Raw genomic sequence first — 16796 nt, forward strand, 5'->3', positions numbered from 1 at the left:
ACTATTGCTGCAATAAGCTTTTTCAGATGGAATCTCTCTTCCCTTTAACTGGGACAGGGGCTCATCAGTTCTTCAAGGAAGACCAAAGCAGGAAATAGATAACACATGAACTACTGGAACTTGATTATTAGAGGCCAGGGGTGTTAAACTCGTGGCCCATTGGCCACACCCACCCATTTTAGTGAAGGGGGAAAGTCACATGACAATGTGATGCCAGGAGTTTGACACCCCTGTTATAGGCCATGGTGTGCTGGAGTTAACCAACTCATGAGAGCTGGTTGTTTAATTTTCTGCAGTTTTTCAAGCTGATTGAGAGAAGAACTGTGATAATATGCCTTGCACATCAATGAGCTGTTTCATGGCTAGTCAGTGGTATGGTGCGACAATGCAAATGGAGCTGACAGAGTCATTTCTAAAATATATACCAACACACCACTATTTACAGAGTAAAATAATTGAAAACCGAAAGCCTGACAGAGGTTCTCTGTCTTCCATCTTATATTGCAAGTGACATTTAATTAAATCCATAAATATTCAAATATTCTTGATGATCTATTGTCAATATTTTGCCAGTGAAGTTATTATTCACACACCTAATCATACCAGTTAAAATACTGGAGACATAGGAAAATTGTGTGCTGTTAATCTGTATGGTATTGCTTACACTTTGTGCCAAGAAATGTAATGGAAGAATGCATTCTTTTTTTTAAAAAAAAATCCAGGTACATTGTAGATAATTTTAAAAATGAATATGTTTCTCATTTCTTTTCCTTTCCCAAATGATAGAATAAGTGCAGCTATAATGGGAAGACAATTTGCATTAATAAAACTTTTGGATATGTCAAAAATAGAGGCAGTATCTATAGAGCTTGTCAGTGATGAAGCTGGCCAGAGCTTTTACGGTCTGTAGAATCTGATCGGCATGCTGATGCAAGGACCCTAAATTACAGTTATCTTCACTTCTGCAACAGTCAAAATAATGAGTACTTATTATGGGTACTCATGGTCATTCTCTTCCCACATGACCAAAGAAAGTGCAAAGAATGCAATCAATCATGTCAAGTCTCCTGAGTTATTATTGGTCCTATAGTAACAAAAATCCACAATTTCACTCAAAACTAAAGCCAAAAGCAAACAGCCCATCTGCCTTACCTGACAGTTTACAGAAACAAAACAAAACAAATCAGGACAGCTCATATGATGGGAAACTATGTGAGGAAGATTTAGTTGTAAAATATGAACCAAAGCATTGAAATCACTCAAAGGCTTTCAAGTTTCTTAGCCACCATTCCTTTATTGCATTAAAAATACCTTATAGAACTTTGAAAATCAAATGATCATGTCAGCAATGATCTCTTGGCCATAGCTAGATGCATGGTTCAGAGGTGGGTTGTTAATTTTTTTACTACCAGTTTGGGCGTGCTCCCGCATTGCTTGCACGTGCATGTGCCACTTCTGCTCATGCACAGAAGTGTCTAGGTGGGTGGGCAGAGCCCCCTGCCGCTGCTACTACAGGTTCACCGGATCTGGGCCGAACTGGCAGCAACTCACCTTTGGCATGGTTGCATGGTGTTATGGCAGCTTGAATAGGAGAGATAAATTTTAAGCTACATGCAGATATAAGCTCCAGGAGGAGAATGCTGAAACTCCAAGACAGTTCTGAGGTAAAGGTAAAGGTAGGTAAAAGTGCCCCTTGCACATATATGGTAGTCGTTCCCAACTCTAGGGGGGCAGTGCTCATCTCTGTTTCAAATCCGAAGAGCTAGCGCTGTCCAAAGATGTCTCCGTGGTCATGTGGCCAGCATGACTAAATGGCGAAGGTGTACGGAACACTGTTGCCTTCCCATCAAAGGTGGTTCCTATTTTTCTCCTTACATCTTTACATGGTTTTGAACTGCTAGGTTGGCAGAAGCTGGGAAAAGTAACAGGAGTTCACTCCCATTTACGTGTGAGCTTATGCGGCACTTGGGATTCAAACTGCCAAACTGCCAACCTTTCTGATCAACAAGCTCAGCGTATTAGCTACTGAAGCACTTTGTCCTCGTCCTAAGGCCAAGACCAAAAAAAATATGAAGTAATGGGAATCTTACCAATGGGAAAACAGATCACCCCAAACAACATTGACAGATCAATTTGGGTTCAAAACTGATCCCAAAGTGGAACAAAATACTGATGTGAAAGTGTAAAGCAGAGGTAGGTTCCTACCGGTTCGAACTGGTTCGGCTGAATAGGTAGTAACTTGGCCACCCACACATCCGAACTGGTTCTATCAGCAGCGTCATAGGTGCTGCCATCTTGTTTTTTGTTTCTGTGCATGCACATAAACATTTTTTTTACCTAATGCTCATCATGCCCAAAGCACATCCCTGAGTGAACCAGCAGTAAAAGAATCTGGAACCCACCCGTGATGTAAAAGCATGTTGTATGCTGCTGGTTTAGAATCCCAAGGTCATGAAAACTTTGAAAAATATGCTAAATAATCACCATAAAAAGAGTATCCGTGGTTTTTGGTGAGGACCCACACACACACCTTCCAGTCAGTCTTGATTCCTGGAGGCCACATGGGAAAATCCATGCACAACATGGATTAACAACATTTTCAAAAGTGATGTGTTATTATTATTTTACCTTCTTCTTAGGACTGAGAGCCCAAAATCACCAGCATAGCATAGCATAGCATAGCATAGCATAGCATAGCATAGCATAGCATAGCATAGCATAGCATAGCATAGCATAGTCTCCATGGATTGTTTTGAGTCACCATTTAAAATCTCAATTTTGGCTCGAGGCCTGATATGGTCCTTATCTGATAATTCTTGCTATATCTTACTGAAATGTCTTGCCTGCTGCTCTAGATAGTTTTAAGTTTTAACATATCTCTTTTTGAACTACACAATCTATGACAATCAAGGCAATCTTCCCTGGAAGAAGAATACTTCTTTCACGTGCTATTATAATGTTAAGTGCTAACTTTACAAAACTGTGTCTTAGCAACTGTCACTTTATATTTTGCATTTTGACTTGAATTCAGAAATCCCTGGATAAAATATACATAGATCGTTCACTGACTGAAAAATATTTCATGTAACATCTGGAATATATTCATTTATAATATATGAAGAAGGAAAGGACTAAGCTGACTGTATATGTGTGTGTGAGAGAGAGAGAATGCATACACTTTAGAATTATTTAAATCCCAATAGAAAAATTATTGGCATCAAAATTGGCGAGGCAAATAGTGAAAATGTCTTCTATATGGTGACTTTTCCCCCCCAAGTACCATCACTTGTGGCACTTAGCATGTATTTCTGAGAGAATTTGGTATATTTTATTTTTTTATTTATTAAATTGATATGCCGCCTATCTCATTAAATACATACAGTGCAAATACTTTCCCGAATAATATGTATTTTCCATATATCATCATATGAAGAGATACTTTTTCATAATATGCATTCTTTAATGTCCCTTGGTTAGTGTCATCTGAGGGAACAGTTATATGGCATGAATTGCTATCTATCATGTTGAATCCAATTTTTCAGGGTGCAAATCTTCTGATAGGGTGACATAATACTTCAATAATTTGAGCCTTAGGCCACAAAGAAGCACATTTCTTATTAAAAGCCATGGGGATATAGGCTCCAGTATGCTTGAGGGAGACAACTGTAATCTGCGGAAATCAGTGAGCATTTGGCAGTGACTTCAATGAATCTGGCCATTTTGCAATAAGAAATTATACCCTGAAGAGAAACATAGACTTCTGCAAGCATAAACAAAGGAAAATTGACTGGCTTTGCAGGATTTGCCAGCAGATACTTGTATTTTAAAAATCATTACCAATAGGTGGTATAGAGATATTACATATTGGATCCTAAATGTGTTGTCTAAGGTTTTTTTTTTATGGCAAGGATTGATTTCAAATAATTTTGGAGAGCTATTGACAAAACCAACACAACCTTTATTTTGTGATTTATTTGAAAAACAATATACAAGTAAAAACAATACCTTAGCTAAATGGCTACAAGACTTTATAACAGCTTTTGAGCTTTTTCTTTGATCAATATTGCTGAATGCAATACCAAAGTAACGTAAGCATATTGGAATCAATCTGATCTTGATATCAACAAAATAATGCCTTTCAGATGCAATCTTGGTTCTATACAACTACTAGTACCAAGATATTAAACTCTTAAATATCTACCCAATTTCTGTGACAAGCTAGAGAAAACACAACTCCTTTCAACTCCCTGACTGCAATTCATCACATTATATATGCTGAGAAATATATTTGTCTGTTGCAATTTATCAATAAACCTAAATTCCAGACATTTCAGAAACACTGTGACAATGACTTGTTGCTACTTCTTTTTCTTAATTTGAATGAAAAACTTGCAAAAAATACATTGTTTTATTTTTAAATTAAAAATAAATGAAACATACAAGGAATCCTCCCTCATATTACATCTTCAATCCCCCTTTTTATTGCTTTATTTAACTGAATGCCATCTTTAACAGTAGTTAAATGAAACAAATGAATTCAGCTTGTTGCTTTTTTTGAAAGCCCCTGATATAAAATGTATTCATTTATTTATCAAACTTATTAGCTGTCCATTTCCCTCACTTAGGGACTCTGTTATAGTTACGAAAATCAAAAGTTCATTGAAATCAATGCCTATCAAACAGTCTTCATGTTGTCTTAATCTGCCCCAGAAATTAAGATAACAATTCATAGGATTTCCGAAATATTGGTTCCTTCAGAATCAAGGCTGCCTTGTATTAAAGAATTTATTCATGTTTCAAAGTTTTTAATCTTATTTTCTGCCATCTTGAGAATCTGTATATATGTTTTTCAAAGACAGGCAGGACATGGAATCTACATCATTAATAACAAGACACACTCCATTCCCACCATGGGACGGGTACTATGTACCCGTCTCTAAAGAAATGGTGGATGTGATCGTCTTGCTTTATAATACTTTATTTTTAAGCAAGAAGAGAAGAAAACTAGATTTTTGTCCCAACCTTATTAGGTCATTTCATCAACTGAAACTGGGGGATTAAGGTTTGTGACAAATAATGAGTTCCATTAATTTCAGTAAATTTACTAAAAACATGACCAATTCAAAAACACTTTAGTTTTCTCTCAGCTTTAGTACCACTCACATTGACCCCTTGTGAGTTGAGGCAAGGATTAGGTTCAATATTACTCTGAAGTTACATTTGTTCTGTTTGTTTTAATTGCATGAAAGAAAGAATTATTACAGGTGTCATTCTCATTTTAGGAGAATTACTTGGTATGTTGCTTGGACTTTTAGGGAAATAATATTTCATGTAAACCTAGCAAGTACGTGCTTTTCACCTAATAAACCTTTACTCTTCTAAATTAGAAGAATGACACCCATAATAACATCAACCGCTAAACTGCCAATTGCAAGCAACTAAAAATAATTAACAGTGTTTTGTTTAGAGGTGGAATCCCCTGGAAGCAATTCAGCAGAATGTTATTTTTAGTACCAGATGTCACATCCACAAAGTTGATGGCCCAGTCCTAAAATATGCTGTAGCAAAATAATAATTTATTAGGATTATTTTGTATAAAACAGGTGGCCGTAAATAAGTTTTCCAAATAAACAAATACATTTAATTTTAGTTCTTAAATCAAGATAGTTTTTGTTCTGTCTCTGCCTTTTCCTGGAGTCTAACTCATTCAAGATTCACATTCAACTTTGTGGTTGAAAAATATATTTCACTCCTAAAATATGGAATGTTTCCAAGTAGAGCAAACTTCTCCAACTGCTTATCATAAAAGACATGACCTCTGTACCAACATTCCTATGATCCACTTTTGTTTCTGAGCTTAGGAGAAAATATTTTCCAATCTCTTTTTAAGTTTTTACTTTTTAAAAGTCCCATTTATATTTATTATTCCTTGAGGAGCCACACACACAAACGTTTTGATCACAGCCACGTGTCTACTTGACTATATGAGAAAAAATATGTTGCTGGCACAATGCAGAAGGGTTCATTTTGGAGATCCAGCAGAAGCCATATTGGGAGAATGCATAGCCAACATAATCGGAAGGAACTCCTACTGTGAACATGACAAGACTATGTTTTCCACTCCCTGAAACTGCTTCAGTGCTTCTTTTTCTTGAAACATTTGACATCTTACAAGAGTAATTAGCCAAATCTGAATCTCAGAGTGAATGAGGAAAGAGTCGGTAACATACGCAGCCTGTAAGGTTTGGCTAAGTGACAATGTCACGTGGGCAAATGAAGCCACTTGAGAGAAAAGGTAATTCTTTAGTTACACAATGGGATCGTAGCCATTTGGTTTACTGATTATTCTCAATCTGAAAACTTTCTCCCTCTTTTAATCTGGCCAAAGACCACCACTGGCAGAAACACCAATGACTCTACTTTTAAGTCACAGTTCTTCCCTTGGGAGTCCAGGAAACATCTGCAGCTGATGTGTTCAATAGTGGATGGGCAGTTCTTCCATCCTGTCCTGAACCAGTGTTCTGATGGTCATCTTTGGATATTAGTATTGTTCTGCCCAATGGTGCACTTAGCATTTAGAAGGTAAGATGGACACTCCTTTGTGCACTCTATACCCAGGTTTCCTAATTTCAATATCTCTATAACTCCCTCCCCACCTACTCTTTCTTCTCTTCCTTTCTCCAAAGAGCCTCTAGGCAAGAAAAGCAGGAAGAAGAAGGCATAGAAGGGAACATTCTGCCAAATGTGTATGGAAGATCTACTGATCAATGTCTGGCAGTATCTTTGACCTTGTTCTTGCTACTAAAACATACACAGAAATGTGCTACAAAAGGATAAATTTCATTTAGTCCTGATATTTTGACTGTTTCCTTTTACTACAACACTTTAAAAACATTTAAGCCATTTCTTTTTGTTGTTGTTGTTGTTCTTTCTAAAGTTCATGGCTTTGGGCAGAAAAAAGCATCCTAGCTCTCACAATTTCAAAGCCTTCATTTCTCTGCTTTTAATATCTCCGCCATTCCACCCCCTCATCTGTGCATAGGTCTACAATGATCTTGGGCTGTTACAGATGGCTTCCTGTTCTTTCTGCCAAATCTGAAATTGCCATAAAACTTGAAAAGAGCTTGAGGTTGTCACTGCATGAAAAATGGTACTTTCAGAGGGGTGGGGGTGGGGGTGGAATTAAATATCAGACTTATCCTTTAATTGCTTAACTTTAATCTTGTTTCATAAATGAACTTTTTTACCCCAAATCTTACCTCAAAGCTTCCGCTAACATAACATAAAGGGTAAAATAAAATACAGTGATGTATTTCAGCCTCGTCTATGTTCTTTGTCAACAATAACAACTTCAAAAGCAACAACAAAAGAATAATTGGCTGGTTCTATTTCAGATATGGTCCCTACCCCATTATCTTTTTTTTAATGCAGATCCTTATGTTATAAAGATATGGAATATAACCTTTTCTAGAAGAGACAAAAATAAAGGATGCATTTCAAAAGAAAGTGAAATCTCTGAACATTTATGTTTCTAAATTGTTCTTTGACCCTCTGGGACGATTGTTTGAGGATATGATTATAAACTTGAATAATAGGCCTTATCACACATCTAAATGCTTGCTCACTAGAGAATAACTTCCACTGAATATCTTGAAGTTTCCACCTGAATAAATATAAATGGGAATGTGCTCTCCATTGGTGGATATGCAATAACAAAAACTATGAGAAACACAAATGGTGAAGTTAATATTGTTATTATTAGTGATGGTACAGTCTATGCTACAAATGAAAAGATCAAAGGCAATTTCTTGAACCACAGAATAAAGTGTAGTAAGGAAGGGATAGGAAGAAGACTATGAGGTCATTAAGTCTAACTTGATGCTCAGTCAAGAATCCAATTAAGGCATCCTTGACAGATGGCTGTCTAGTCTCTTCTTCTTGAACACAACTGATGAAGGAGAGCAGCCTGTCTCCTCCTGCATAATCAGTTCCAACACTAAACTCCTCTTACTGTTAATAAGGTTTTCTAACATTCATTCAGAATCTGCTGTCCTGTAAATGAAATCCATCATTCTGGGTCCTGCACTCTAGGATATCATCTCTTTCTGCAATAAAATAAAAAATGCTGCTTTCACATGTGATCAATAAAGATCTTGCCTACTTTGAAATTGATTGGAAATTGCTAGTTTGTTCCAACTGACCAGTCTAGAGCATTCTATATTTTATTTTTACCAATTAACTTTCTGATTCTACTTCTTATGTATACTCTGTGTTTGGCAGTCAAACCCACCATCTTTACACACACTCAAATGTTCTTTCCTTGATGTTATCCATCATTTTCATTTATTTTATATACAGTATTTCATTTATATTATATAAATGAACTCCAGAACAACTTTAGGCAACTTGAAAATTAAAAGAAAGAAAAATCACAATATCAAGAAAGATAACCTCAGAGATGACTCTGGACAAACTATGCATAATTGTTTTCTCTTTTTCACGTAGGCTTAACAGGTGATTTTGTTTCCATAACTGTTTCTGCATAGTTTCTCCAAGACCATCTCTTTGGCTCTCTACAAAAATAAACTGATTACCTAATTGGAGAATGACAAAGTATCTGGGTGGGCTTAAATCCATCAAAATTCCTTTAATCCAATCAGGGGTGGGTTCCAGCAGCCACTACTGCTGGTTCGCTCATGGGTCCATGCACACTTGATGCACGCTGTGTGCGCATATGCAATACAATTAAACTTGTTCTGCTCATGCGCAGAACAAAAAAACAAGATGGCAGCACCTATGGCGCCATCCGGAGAACCAGATTGGGGCCGTGGCAGGCTTGGGTCACTGCTAGTTCCAGCGACCCAGGCCACCAAACCACTACTGGTTCGGCCGAACCAGTCCAAACTGGTAGGAACCCACCTCTGAATCCAATCCATAATGTTGGATCTTTGTTGACATTCTTTTTGATGACACTCACACTGAAGAATTTTTGCAGATACCTAAAGAGAGGAACAATTTCATAACAGCACCAATATACAGAAAAGTTACACTGTACAATGTAAGTCTACTCCACCAATTATGAAACAATCAACTTAAGTATTATCCAGAAGCAATATGCCAAGGGCCTTGATCAGACTGTTTTAGTCATGGAACAAGCAAGTTCTAGGCTACTAAACAGGCCATTCAGTTGAGGACAATTGTATTACCTATATCAACTCCTTACCCCCAGAAGTCATAAAGTTCCCTCTCATGTGTCTTTATAGGAAACAAATGTTAATGGTTATATTTTATCATGCTGTGTCAACCCTATGTATATTTTATTGGCATTAAGCTTTATGTCCACCTTATTGATTTACAGTTACCCTTGTTTTTTATCATTTTTATTTTTTTATGGCAATACAACATAAATGCGTAACCCAGCCAGAAGCTTTTGACTCAGGTAGCTATAAAAATTGTAGAATGATTAAATAAATATTTGATAAAATATTATTCCAGCTTTCTGTAGATTCTCTCTCTATGCTCCTTTCATCGATCGGAAAATGGCTTTTGATTCAATTCTCTGGGAGAAGTTATGGAGAAATTAGCAATTTCATCTATCAATCATGTCCTCCTTCAACAATAATGATTCTCTATGAGAACAGTTTCATATATGTTAAAAACATGGTTAGTGAGGACCTGACACTTGCATTATACCATTTAATTTCTATGTCAATAACATTGTTCATTCTTTGCAAAATGTAAATGCCACTGTCCAACTCCCACCCTGTTATATGTTGATGGTACCATTACATATCAAGTTCACCTTCAGTAAAGATTTCAAGGGTTAGTAAAATACTATAGTCACACATCCAAAAAGTGAAATGAACTGTATTAAAAAAGTAATAGCATTTATTAGTTATCACAATCATCATCTCTATAAATAGAAAAATAATGAAAACCAAATCAAGCAGATCACAACATTTAAATATCTAGGTATCAATTTCCAGTCTTCTGCTTCCTAGAAACACGAAGCCTGTGAATTCGCAACATCGTCCATCAATGCAATAATCAGATCTGCAAATTTTATGAGCAATAACTTTGTGCCTGCAGCAGACACTTTATTTAAGGCTGAAGTGTTACACCCATTTTGCACTTAACTCATTCAGAAGTAATCCAGTTTAAATTAATGAGAACCACGCTCAAGCTTCTCCACTCACAGAAGAGTCATTGCTTGGCTGCAACTCTAATTGTAACCTGCATGAAATTTTGCTCTAAGACTGGGGTCTCCAACCCTGACAACTTTAAGACTTTTGGACTTCAGTTCCCAGAATTCCTCAGCCAGCAAAGCTTTGTACTGCTCTAAGAAGTACTGAAAAAAACAAAGCTGGCTAAGGAATTCTGGGAGTTGAAGTCCACAAGTCTTAAAGTTGCCAAGGTTGGAGACCCCTGCTCTAAGAAGTACTGACAGGAACAACTATTTGGGACTGTGTCCCTGGTCCAGCTTATCTTGATCAACAGCAATACTTCTTCCTGGAAGAAGTGCTTACTCTCTGACCAGTATTGTGTATTAGGATTGTCAACCTGCTCTCTACTTATGTTTATGGTTTATTAGACTTATATGCCACCCTTCTCCCAAAGGACTCAGGGCGGCGCACAACATAAAAACACATATTATAAAAGTTAAAAGAAAGATTAAATAGAACATCCAAAAAACCTAATAGACATTTACAATAAGACTTAGAAATTAGATTAAAATTAACAACTAAAATTAATAATTAATTTTATGCAGGCCAGGTCGGATTGCTGGAAAAGCCAGATTTTTAGGGTGCGCCAGAAGGACCGGAGGTCGGGCATGTTGGGCAATGCTTGGTAGAAATTAAGCAGAGAGACTGATAGCTACAAAACAACAGATCAGAAAGCTTTTATTATTGCTTCCTGAACTTTAGCACCCATTTTACATCATCCCTGAAAATTTTTCTAATTAATTTATAACATAAACTCATTCATTATTAAATCATATAAATTTATAATATTATCTCTGCTCCCCCTAGAAGGCCTTTCACCTCAATAAGATATGATGCTCTATTTTAAAGTGTTGGAAGCAAGATTAAATGATATCCCCTCCCAGGAACATATACTGTACTTGTATCCTTAGAGAAGCTGAATCACTTTCACGTGTTTTCTTAAACTGCCCTCTGCGCATTGTCTGATATATAGAACTAATGTCTTTCCTTTCTAGCAGATGCAGTACATGAAATGATCCCAATCAAAAACTCTATGTTTCCTATTAAGGAACCCATCTATTGAAACCTCTGCAAAAATCTCAGCTTTTTTTGCCATCATGCTTAGAAGACGCCAAGTTTGATTTGCCTTCAGATAAAAACAGATTTTGTCATGCAGGCTGGCTTGTGATATCAGTATTTAATTTTTTTAATAGTCTTTATTTTCTGTATATTGTCCTTATGTTTATTGTAATTTCTTTGTTTGATTGTTGTAATCAATGTTGACATTCAGGCAGCATTCAAGTGTAATTTATTACAGATGGTCCTTGACTTTTAACTGACCATTTAGTGACCATTTGAAGTTACAATTTCACCCACAAGGTACTTATAACTTGGTTCAGAGGTTGCCACAGCCATTACCTTTATGGTCATGTGACCGCATGCTGGGACTAGCCTGCATTATTTGTTTGTTTGTTTGTTTTTTTTCCACTTTTATTATTTTTACAAATAACACACATATATTCTGTCTTCCTCCTATTTTCTTCACCACCTATTTTCCTCAATCCTGTGGTGTGGATTGGTCTGAGAGAGAATGACTGGCCCAAAGTCATCCAGTTGACTTGTATGGCTAAGGTGGGACTTGAACTCCCAATCTCCCACTTTGTGCCCTGCTGCCTTAACCACTAAGCCAAACTGGCTCTCCAATACTCTCCAAGTTCAGACTTGGTTCCAAGGTTATGACAGCCGCCACCCCCTCCGTGGTCATGTGTCAGCATGTTAGGCACTCACCAACTAGCCTCCATTTACAGTGGTTTGCAGCTGTTTGCAGTTGTTCATTTTATAATAGTTTTAATGAAAACTATTTTTTGGCTAAAAATACCCCATAGCAAACAATGGATTTGCTCTGTGACATTGACATTCTGTTTATAACCACAGTGTTTGCTTTACAACTGCAGTGTTTGCATTATGACCACCACAAAAAAGGATGTTAAAGGATGTAAAATATCACAACTTATGGCAATAATTGGCAGGCGATGAAAATTGAAGACTACCTGTATTATTATGTGCTGGTAATCTATAATTTCATTCACTGTTTAAGACTAGTAGAAATTTAATTCAAGTCTTAACTAAGGCTATAAGAATTATTGCAGTAACATCTAAGGTTACAGGAAATTCCAAGTAGGGTGGATGAGGGGTTCTTTTGTAAAATTAGGTATTAGGGTCTAATGAATCTATAAAGCTAATAAATAAATACATTCATCCCAAACTTTATTAAGATTTGCCTGCAACTGTGTGGGTCACGAAAACTATACATGCACAAGATGCTATCCTCTAGCTCTCAAATCATGATTTGAAGTTGACAGCCAAAAGGTGCTGTTCATTCCCTACTTCCTAATGGTTGGATGCAGCTTCATTTTTGAAAGAACAATAAACTCTTTTTAAGATACTGTTGGATTGTTCTCTTTGGAAATGAAAATAATATTTAAGCAGGACTCAACTGTAGCCCTTTACTAGCCTCCTTTTCAATACCCTCAATTGAGTTGTGGACATATGCTGTTCCTTGAATCATTACTCATCTTGCACTCTCATTCTAGGTTGTAGATGGGATGAACAAGCCTACTGGTACTTGTTTTAAAAAATAGAATTGCATATTTGAAAAGAAGGGATGACGGTGGAGTTTCAGGAGTCTTTGTAATACATCTACCTTATTACGAGCCCCATTGTAATAGATTTGAGCAGTTTCAGTATGATTCTCTCCATCTCAAGTAATCAAAACTCCAATCTTCCTACAAAACGCTTATAATTTCATAAAGTACTTTGACCTCTTTTCTAGCAGCACTTGAAACTTTATATATTGAAATTCTCTCCTTTTTTTTCTATTTATGTGTTGGTGGCTAGATGTGTCGTGCTATGTCAGCTTCTCTATTTTTCAAAGTGAATGTTCAAGCTATGAACAAATAAGGAAATTGTTAGGATTTTTCCCCTTGCAAATCTGGGGTGACATTTCCCTAATTTAGAGCTGCTAGAAGCCTTATCAGAAAACTGCATCTTTGATACCGATTATAGGAAGCTTTTACGAATATGAATACAAATAATTTTAAAAGCCTGCATAGAACTGATTTTTCTGTTAAAGGTGCTCTGAAAGTCTTTAGCTTTTGTCAAAGGAACAACACAAAACTGAAGAAACGACAGTCTTTCTTTGATTTAAGGACACATATGAGCTGAATTTTAAAAACACATCTTTCTATAGGTTCTTTTGGTAGGTTTGTCTGTTTTGCATTGGAGTCTAGGTATTCATTTTACCACCGAGGACAATAAAAATAAGTGGATCACATTAAATCTTGCAAAATAACTTTTCTCTGTTTGGGTAGAACAATTATGCAAAACATTACTTCACGCCATCAGACATAACAGAGAAGATCTGGATAAAACATTCCCCAATTGTCTTCTTTTTGTAAAAACTACCATTCCATTGCCGTGGCTGCAATCTCTGCCTCTCTATTGCCCCCATCTCACCACTGTGTCATCCTGCACACCAGTGGTGGGATTCAAATAATTTAACAACCGGTTCTCTGCCCTAATGTCCAGCTGCGTAGGCGTGGCTCAGTAGTCATGTGACTGTGCGGGCGTAGCCAACTCAAAGTGACTCACGTTGATGGGCGCTTCGCCTTAACTGTTACAATGTAATAAGGGTTAACCAGAGAGGGAGTTTCTGTAAGGAGGGCACTAAAAATGAGGCTAGAAACAACATCAGAATGTTTCCTTTCTGTCTTCCTTACAGGATTAGCTTGTAAAGTGGGAAAAAACAAAAGGAGATTTATTCTAACAACCAGTTCTCCTGGATAGTTGCTAGTTGGCTGAATCCCACCACTGCTGCACACACCCCTGATGCAAACTAGCATGGACAAATGGTGATGTCAATAGGAAAGTTATCTCTAAAATTGATTCTGGGATATACCACTTCTCATGGAGGCAGAGATCAGACAGGATTCGTGTTCTATATGGGCCTTAATTTTTTTAGTTCTTCTGGGCAACATGTGACAACATAGCACATGGCCACAAAAACAAGACAACAAAGCAATATACTAGCATCTTAAATTGTTAAGGAATTGCAAATCACACAGAAGATCTTAGTGGAGTCAGTGTTTGATACTTTTGAAATAAGGCATAAATTTCACAATAGTATTGATCCATAATCTTTTGGGCTTTGCAAAATTACTGCCATAGGTGTAAAGCAGAGAATAAGGCCTTTCGCTCCCCATTCTTGTTGCCCTTCTCTTGTGAAGACTAACAGTTCAATCAGAGCACAGTGTTTGTCTCTGTTATTTGCTGTATAGTGTAGAATAGTCTGTCTCAACCTTGGCAGCTTTAAGATGTGTGGACTCCTAGAATTCATGTTAGCCAAAGAGTTCTGGGAATTGAAGTTCATGCACCATAAATTTGTCAAGGTTGAGAAACACTTGTGCAAAATGTGGTTTGAGAGCAGTTTGACACTTGACAGAGAATTGACATGGATAAAAAATGCCCTGCTTTTAATTCTGGCTTTATACACAAGGATAGCAGCATGAAAGAAGAGAGCAAGATTGAGCTATCTTTCTTGTTTTTCAGTATCACACACTGAAGCAAATAATGTTTAGAATGCCTGAATAACATTTTATTTCTAAATTGGGGAAAAATGGAACTGCAATCAGGAACTTGGCTCCTTCGGAAATTATAGTAGTGATCAAAATTTAGACCCTGGCAAAAATAAATGATTGTCAGAACTGAGATTAGAACACTCTGATTGAAGAAAACATTTCAGTTTCTATTATGTGTAAAAAATACAATGCCATTAAGAGTTTCAAACAGACACTTTAACCTGGATGGGTTGACCTCACTTCGCACAAAGGTGATATCTGCAATGTAAGAATGCTATCATATGTATGGGCAAGACACAATTACAGCCAAAGTAAGAGCATAGAAAATAGTGTATGTACAGATTATCCTCAGTTTATGACTACAATTGGAACCAAAATTTCCATTACTAAGCAAAACAGTTGTTAAATGAGTCACACCCAAAAGTATGTTCTTTTTTTCCACGTCATTAAGCAAATCTGGATTCCCCTTTGACTTTGCTTATCAGACACTGGCTGAGAAAGTCACAAATAATACAATACAATAGCAGAGTTGGAAGGGACCTTGAGGTCTTCTAGTCCAACCCCCTGCCTAGGCAGGAAACCCTATACTGTTTCAGACAGATGGCTATCCAACATCTTCTTAAAGACTTCCAGTGTTGGGGCATTCACAACTTCTGGAGGCAAGCTGTTCCACTGATTAATTGTTCTAACTGTCAGGAAATTTCTCCTCAGTTCTAAGTTGCTTCTCTCCTTGATTAGTTTCCTCCCATTGCTTCTTGTTCTACCCTCAAGTGTCTTGGAGAATAGTTTGACTCCCTCTTCTTTGTTACAACCCCTGAGATATTGGAACACTGCTATCACATCTCCCCTAGTCCTTCTTTTCATTAAACTAGACATACCCAGTTCCTGCAACCGATCTTTATATGTTTTAGTCTCCAGTCCCCTAATCATCTTTGTTGCTCTTCTCTGCATTCTTTCTAGAGTCTCCACATCTTTTCTACATCATGGTGACCAAAACTGAATGTGGTATTACAAGTGTGACCTTACCAAAGCATTATAAACATTGTAAATACATATTGGTTGCCAAACACCCAAATTTTGCTCCCATGACTGTGGGGATGTTGTGATGGCCATACATGTGAGAACGGGTCATAAGTCACTTCTTTCAATTTATAGAAATCTAACTTTTTAAAACTTCAAGCTGAAGTTTTAAAAACATGAAGGCTACATTATCAGAAAACTTCCTACATTTTTGGCTGCAGGAGACCTGATTTCATATTGCTGAAACAATAAATCCTTCATTCTGTCCTGCCTGAACAGCTAAGAAGATTATGAATTTTTATTAATATTCTAGCCTGAGAGAAAAATTACAAACAATAAATAATTGTTAGGTGAAGTGTGTGACAAATATATGCATATCCAAATACCTTGAATGAGTCCTAAGAGAATGGAATACATGAGTAATATGAGTGGAATACACATCAGATATTGCAGACATGATTCTATTTACATTGAAAGTTGATTTTTTAAATTATTCTGTAACATTTAAATCTACATCAATTGCCCAATTGTTACTTTATTATTCAGGGTTTTCCATATTGTTGTAATAATTAAACCTCAATCTAATGATACGTACTTTGGACAAATTATCAGAGGCACAGCTAACCCTTTTTTTATATTTATTAAAATGCTTCCAGTTTTAGTTCCAAAAAAAGACAATGGACAATATGATTTAGAAACAATGATGAGCGGAAGCAAAATTAGACTCGCATGATTATTAATAGATAATTGATATTAAGTTGTGGATAATGGAAATTATCAAATAACTCAGTTGTCTTTGGATTATTTCTACATGTAAAACCATTTGATAATTTCAAGGCAATTTGGGAAGGATTATGTAAATTTGCAAGATTTTGTTGCATAGGAAAGGGTGCAGAGAGAGAGAGACACTGAAAATATGTTTATCAAGGCATCATAA

This window comes from Thamnophis elegans, chromosome 11 (genome assembly GCF_009769535.1).
Source record: "Thamnophis elegans isolate rThaEle1 chromosome 11, rThaEle1.pri, whole genome shotgun sequence".
NCBI lineage: Eukaryota > Metazoa > Chordata > Lepidosauria > Squamata > Colubridae > Thamnophis > Thamnophis elegans.